At 38.1% G+C, this 7,267-nt stretch overlaps 1 pseudogene; it reads left to right on the top strand.

The window, feature by feature from the left end:
• Positions 5,156–7,267, top strand: part of LOC107627235 — a 6,592-nt pseudogene continuing 4,480 nt past the window's right edge.

Here is a 7,267-nt window from a genome sequence, read left to right as displayed (position 1 = left end):
CTTATCATCACAAGGGCTTGTTGATTTCTATCAATCTTGCTGTTGAACATAATAATCTGCTAAAGCTTGGCTGGCCATTGGCCATGTCTAGTGTTTTGGACCGAAGCTTTCACTGAAAGCTTGGTAGGCTAGTAAGCCATGTCTAATTCCTGGACCGGAGTTTTAGACTAACATTGCATGATTCCTAGAATTCTTATTAAAAATTTTAAATTTCTTTATTTTCTTTTCCATATAATTTTTGAAAAATCACAAAAAAAATTTATAAAATCATAAAAATCAAAAATATTTTGTGAGTCAAGTGTCAATTTTTAAGTTTGGTGTCAATTGCATGTCTTTGTTCTTCTTGCATTTTTCGAATATATGCAATATGTTCTTCATTGATCTTCAAGTTGTTCTTGATGATTTCAGTGCTCTGATCTTTAATTTCTCTTATTTTGTGTCTTTTGTTGTTTCTTACATGCATTTTTAAATTGTTATAGTCCTTAGTATACAAACTTTTGAGTTTGGTGTCTTGCATGCATTGTTTATTTGATCTTAGTTGCATTTTTTATTGTTTCTCATCATTAAAAATTCAATTTTTTTTTTAAAATTGTGTCTTTTCAAGTCAATAACACAGAGAATTGAAGATTCAGAACATTCAGCAGAGGAATTACACAGAAAAAGCTGGGCATTCAAAACGCCCAGTGAAGAAGGAAAACTGGCATTTAAACGCCAGCCAAGGTACCTGGCTGGGCGTTAAACACCCAAAAAGGTAGCATTTTGGGCGTTAAACGCCAGAATGGATGCCATTCTGGGCGTTTAACGCCAGGAGGACACTATAGGGAAGATTTTGTTTTTAATTCAAATATTTTTCAAATTTTCATAATTTTTCAAAATCAAATTTTTTTCAAATCATATCTTTTCAAATCATATCTTTTCAAAATTAATTTCTTTTCAATTTTTTCTTATTTATTACTATTTTCGAAAATCCTTGCTACAATTAGTGATTTAATTCAAAATTTTCAAGTTATTACTTACCTATTAAGAAAGGATCAAAAGTTGTAATTCTAGAATCATATCTTTTAATTTCTTGTTGGTCAAGTAATCAACTTTAATTTTAAAAACTTTCTTCTTTTAAATTTGATTCTCAATCATATCTTCTCAATCATGTCTTTTCAATCACATCTTTTTCAAAATTAAGTTTTAATCATATCTTTTTTATTTCTAATTTCAAAATCTTTTTCAAAAATCACTTAATTTCTTTCCCAATCTTAGTTTTTGAAAATCATTTACCAAATTTTCAAAATTGCTCTTAATTATTTCAAAATCTTTCTACTTTATTTTCGAAAATTCTTCCCCTCTTCTCACATCCTTCTATTTATGGACTAACACTCCTCCTCAATGTACAATTTGAACTCTATCCCTCTTGATAAGTTTGAATTCTTTCTTCTCTACCTTCTCCTTCTATTCTTCTTTACCTCTGACACCTCAAGGAATCTCTGTACTGTGACATAGAGGATTCCATATTTTCTTCTCCTCTCTTTTCATATGAGTAGGAGTAAGGACAAGGGCATTCTTGTTGAAGCTGATCCTGAACCTGAAAGAACCCTGAAGAGAAAGCTCAGAGAAGCTAAAGTACAACTCTCTGTAGAGGACCTAACAGAACTTTTTAAACAAGAAGAAGACATGGCAGCCAAAAACAACAACAATGCCAACAATGCAAGGAAGGTACTTGGTGACTTTACTGCACCTACTCCTGACTTCTGTGGGAGAAGCATCTCAGTCCCTGCCATTGGAGCAAACAACTTTGAGCTTAAGCCTCAATTAGTTTCTCTAATGCAACAGAATTGCAAGTTTCATGGACTTCCATTAGAAGATCCTCATCAATTCTTAGCTGAATTCTTGCAAATCTGTGAAACTATCAAGACTAATGGGGTTGATCCCGAGGTCTACAAGTTTATGCTTTTTCCCTTTGCTGTAAGAGACAGAGCTAGAACATGGTTGGATTCACAACCTAAAGAAAGCCTGAACCTTGGGAAAAGCTAGTCAATGCCTTCTTGGTAAAATTCTTTCCACCTCAAAAATTGAGCAAGCTTAGAGTGGAAGTCCAAACCTTCAGACATGCTTTCAGAATGGAGCATTATAGGTATTTTCTATGATGGTCTATCTGAACTGTCCAAGATGTCATTGGACAGCTCTGCTGGAGGATCTCTTCATCTGAAGAAGACGCCTGCAGAAGCTCAGGAACTCATTGAAATGGTTGCAAATAACCAATTCATGTACACCTCTGAAAGGAATCCTGTGAATAATGGGACAAGTCAGAAGAATAGAGTTCTTGAGATTGATACTCTAAATGCCATATTGGCTCAGAACAAAATATTGACTCAGCAAGTCAATATGATTTCTCAGAGTTTGTCTGGAATGCAAGTAGTAACAGTCAGTACCAAAGAAGCTTCATCTGAAGAAGAAGCTTATGATCCTGAGAACCCAGTAATGGAAGAGGTGAATTACATGGGAGAATCCTATGGAAACACCTATAATCCTTCATGGAGAAATCATCCAAACCTCTCATGGAAGGATCAACAGAGGCCTCAACAAGGCTTCAATAACAATAATGGTGGAAGAAATAGGTCTAGCCATAGCAAGCCTTTTCCATCATCTTCTCAGCAACAGACAGAGAATTCTAAGTAGAGCCACTCTGACTTAGCAAATGTAGTCTCTGATCTAATTAAAACCACTCAAAGTTTCATGACTGAAACAAGGTCTTCCATTAGAAATTTGGAGGCACAAGTGGGTCAGCTGAGCAAGAAAGTTACTGAACTCCCTCCTAGTACTCTTCCAAGCAATACAGAAGAGAATCCAAAAGGAGAGTGCAAGGCCAATAACATAACCCACACGGCCGAACCTGGAGAAGAGGAAGAGGCAGTGATCTCTACTGAGGAAGACCTCAATGGACGTCCACTGGCCTCCAAGGAGTTCCCTAATGAGGAACCATGGGAATCTGAGGCTCACACTGAGACAATAGAGATTCCATTGAATTTACTATTACCATTTATGAGCTCTGATGAGTATTCTTCCTCTGAAGAGGATGAAGATGTTACTGAAGAACAAGTTGCTAAGTACCTTGGAGCAATCATGAAGCTAAATGCCAAGCTATTTGGTAATGAAACTTGGGAGGATGAACCTTCCTTGCTCCCCAAAGAACTGGATGACCTGACTAGGCAGAAATTACCTCTGAAGAGACAAGATCCTAGAAAGTTCTCAATACCTTGTACCATAGGCACCATAACCTTTGAGAAGGCTCTGTGTGACCTAGGGTCAAGCATAAACCTCATACCTCTCTCTGTAATGGAGAAGCTAGGAATCCTTGAGGTACAAGTTGCAAGAATCTCAATAGAGATGGAAGACAATTCAAGAAAACAGGCTTATGGACTTGTAGAGGATGTCTTGGTAAAGGTTGAAGGCCACTACATCCCTGCTGATTTCATAATCCTAGACATTGGGAAGTGTATGGATGAATCCATCATCCTTGGCAGACCCTTTCTAGCCACAGCAAAAGCTGTGATTGATGTTGACAGAGGAAAATTGGTCCTTCAAGTGAATGAGGACTCCCTTGTGTTTAAAGCTCAAGGATTTCCCTCTGTAACCATGGAGAGGAAGCATGAAAAGCTTCTCTCAATGCAGAGTCAAACAAAATCCCCACATTCAAACTATAAGTTTGGTGTTGGGAAACCCCAATTTGACGGTTTGTTTTGCCTTGAATTTAGAACATTTTGATAACCTTTTGTCACATTTAACCTAAGAATTAGCATGGTTTTGTTATCTCTTCCATGATTGTGCTTAAGTGTAAAAAAACATGCTTTTTAAGCCTTGTCTTGGTGAATTCTAGTCTCTGTTTGATTCCATACGATGCCTTGATGTGTTTGCTAGTAACCTCAGGTTGAAACTAGGCATGAATCAGAGGAAGCAAGGAAGGAAGCATACAAGTGGAGAGAAGCATAAAAAAAAAAGTCAAAGAAGCAAAGTCAGCCATGCACGCGCACGCGCACAAGGCGCTCGCGCGCACATTGCAGAATCGACCAGGGATGCGCACGCGTACCATGCGCGCACGCGCCGATGATGGCACATGACCTCATTAATGCAACACGTGCCTGGCGATTTGAGAGGTTTTCTGAACCCATTTTGGCGCCAAATTGTTAAGGGAAAGGAATAAAAGGATGAAGGATTAAGGGAGGAGAGGGATTGATCATTTTAGGTGTTAGTTACCAATTAGTTTAGTTTTATCTTTGTAATTGGTTTCTAGAGAGAGAAGCTCTCTCTTCTCTCTAGGATTAGGATTAGGTTTAGGTTAATCTCTCTTCTTAGATCTAGGTTTAAACTCATGCTTTGATTCACTTTTCATTTACCAATTCTTAATCTACTCCTCTTATTGCACACAATCCAGTTCAACATGACCGAACAAAGCATGTAGAAATAGACCGACATTTTATTAAGGAGAAATTGGACAATGGTCTTATAGCCACCAAGTACATCCCTTCAAGACTCCAATTGGCAGATATGTTCACTAAAGGACTTCCCATAGAGCACTTAAAAGACCTTACTTGCAAGTTGGGAATGATAGATATACATGTGAACACTACTTAGATAATAAAGAATGATTTGGCGACCTATTTCCTACATTTGATTCAATATAGCAACAAACACATATTCAAGGGAAGAAAGCATTACCTTTGATCGCGTCTGATGCCGAACTCTCCGCATTTGCCTACACCTGCGTGTGGACTTCTATGCTTCTCGCCTTATCACGTTTGCCTTCAGAATATAACGAAACGACGAACTGTAACAAACTTAATTGTGAAGTGTTTAGAAATTCACTCTCATTGTTTACTCTCTATTAGGGCATGTTTTTATTCAACAGTAACTTATGAGAATGAAAAGACATACCTTGTAAAACTTTTTCTTTTTTTTTCCTAATTTAACAAATTTAATAATGTAACTCTTATTTTTCATTGTGTCATCAAAACGGCTATATCATACAATAACGTGTCACCTGATCTCCATTACTGCTGAAAAAATTACTCAGACGACAAAATAATAAAAATAACAATAAAATTTAATATTGGTGTGTACAAATGACTTATTAAAAAATTAAAATATAAATCTATCCACATTATAAAAATCTGTGTCTACTTTTGTCCATTCTTTCCTCCAATGCACAAAGAACCCAACATTATTTTCCTTCATAGTTCGATTCTTTGGGTCTTTCACTTCCCAAAAGTTGGTACCCAAAAGAGCTAACAGAGAATTTGCTGGTGCACTCAGACTCCTTAACCTTGTAACTCTAAAAAAGAGTCTCATTGATGTTGAAAATCGTCGCAGTCATCTTCAGCTTATCGAGGGCATGCTGCAAAACGATGCTACAAAAACCAGTTGTTGAAGATTCTAGTTTGAGGGCCACAAAAACTAGAAGGAAGGTTCGTTCCATTGTTATTGTAGAACAAGGTCTGGGGATTGATGTGTGCTTCTTGTCACGTGCTGTGAGCTCGCGTGCGTCCCACCTTGACCTTGTTTGAGGTGTTCAATATCACTGCTTGGCAATAACAACTGGGTTCATTGCCAATGTCTATGTTGGAAGCTCTTTGATTAGTTTGTATGGTAGGGGTGCATTGTTGGGTGATGCATAACGGATGTTCGATGAAATGCCTGAGAGAAATGTAGTTTCATAGTCAGGTCCACGATTATCGCTGCATTTACACAAGAATGGAGGGTTGATATGTTTTTAGAGCTCTTTTGTCAGGTGAAGGGCGTGGCTGCATTAAAACCGAATTGTTTTACGCACACGAGCCTTCTTAGTGCTTGAATGGGAAGTGGAGCACTTGGACATGGAAAGGGTGCTCATTGTCAAATAATTCACATGGGTTTTCATTATTACCGCCACATTGAAAATGCTCTCATTGCCATGTATTCCAAGTGTGGGGCACTTGACGATGCCTTGTTCATATTTGAAAGTATGCAGCGAAGGGATTTTGTCACTTGGAACTCTATGATCGCAGAGTATGCGCAGCATGGGCATGCACAAGAGGCAATTTCTCTTTAAGAGATGATGAATCAAGGTGTTAATCCGGATGAAGTTACTTACCTTGGCATATTGTCCTCGTGTTGGCATGCTGACCTTGTTAAGGAGGGTCAAGATTACTTAAATTCCATGATTGAATACTCATCATCTCCATACCTTTACCAAGAAGAACCACCTTCCTACCATGAACCCTCACTCCAAAACAATAAACCTTCCTACCCACCACAAGCCCCAATAGACGATCCTCTCGCTTTGTTACTCCAAGGACAAGAAGCCATGAAGCGGGATACACTTGAGTTTGTAACCAATTTGACCAAGGTGGTGCACACTTTAGCCCACCAATGCTTGAATACTCAAGGTACTTCCGTGACCACATGTGAAAAGTCAAAAGAAGAGCAAAGCATGAAGGAGAAATTGGAAAATTCGGTGGAGAAGGAGGAGTCAAATTTTGTGTTGGAATAATTGGAGGAGTCTATGATCATTGAAGAAAAGGAAGAGGTGGTTGAAGAATTAAGAGATGTTGAAAGTCCAAGGGAATGTAGCATCATGGAGAACTCTTCCAAGAAGCTTGATATTGATGTTGAGGAGGGTGCGCAATCTCCAAGGCATATCGTCGATGGAGACTTGGAAGAAGTTTATCAAGAAATGGATTCAATCATAGCTAAATTGCTCTCTACAATGGAATCTTCACCCATTGGACATGGAGTTGAAATTATAGAAGAGTGTGCACAACCTCCCAAGGAAGATGAGAAGGGCATGGTGTATATTGAAATTGACGAATATGAAGAGGTTGATCAAGAGATGACCTCGTTCATCAATGAATTTCTATCCAAAATTGAATCGTCCCCCGTTAAACAAGATGAAGTTCTTGAAGATAACACCAAGCCAAGTAAAAAGGAAAAGGTTGAAATTGAAGAAATTTGTCAGGAGGTGGAAATTCACAAAGAAGAGCACAAGGAAGTAGACCGTACATTGTCTAAGTGTGGGGAAGTCTCACTTCCCAAGTCACCATCCAATACAACATTTAAGCGGGTAAAATCTCTATCACTGAGCTTTAATCTCTCACTTGAATATGGTTTGATTGAAAATGACGGTCAACTTAGAGCTCTTTGTGAATTTAAGAGTAGGAGAGAGTTGTGTAATGGTTGGAAACATCACTCTAAGTTCATGATGGTTGCATGCTCAAAGTTGAATGGCAATGGTTGGTGTAAA

The sequence above is a fragment of the Arachis ipaensis genome, chromosome B02 (assembly GCF_000816755.2).
Source record: "Arachis ipaensis cultivar K30076 chromosome B02, Araip1.1, whole genome shotgun sequence".
Lineage (NCBI taxonomy): Eukaryota > Viridiplantae > Streptophyta > Magnoliopsida > Fabales > Fabaceae > Arachis > Arachis ipaensis.
This window is presented reverse-complemented; position numbering and strand designations above follow the sequence as displayed.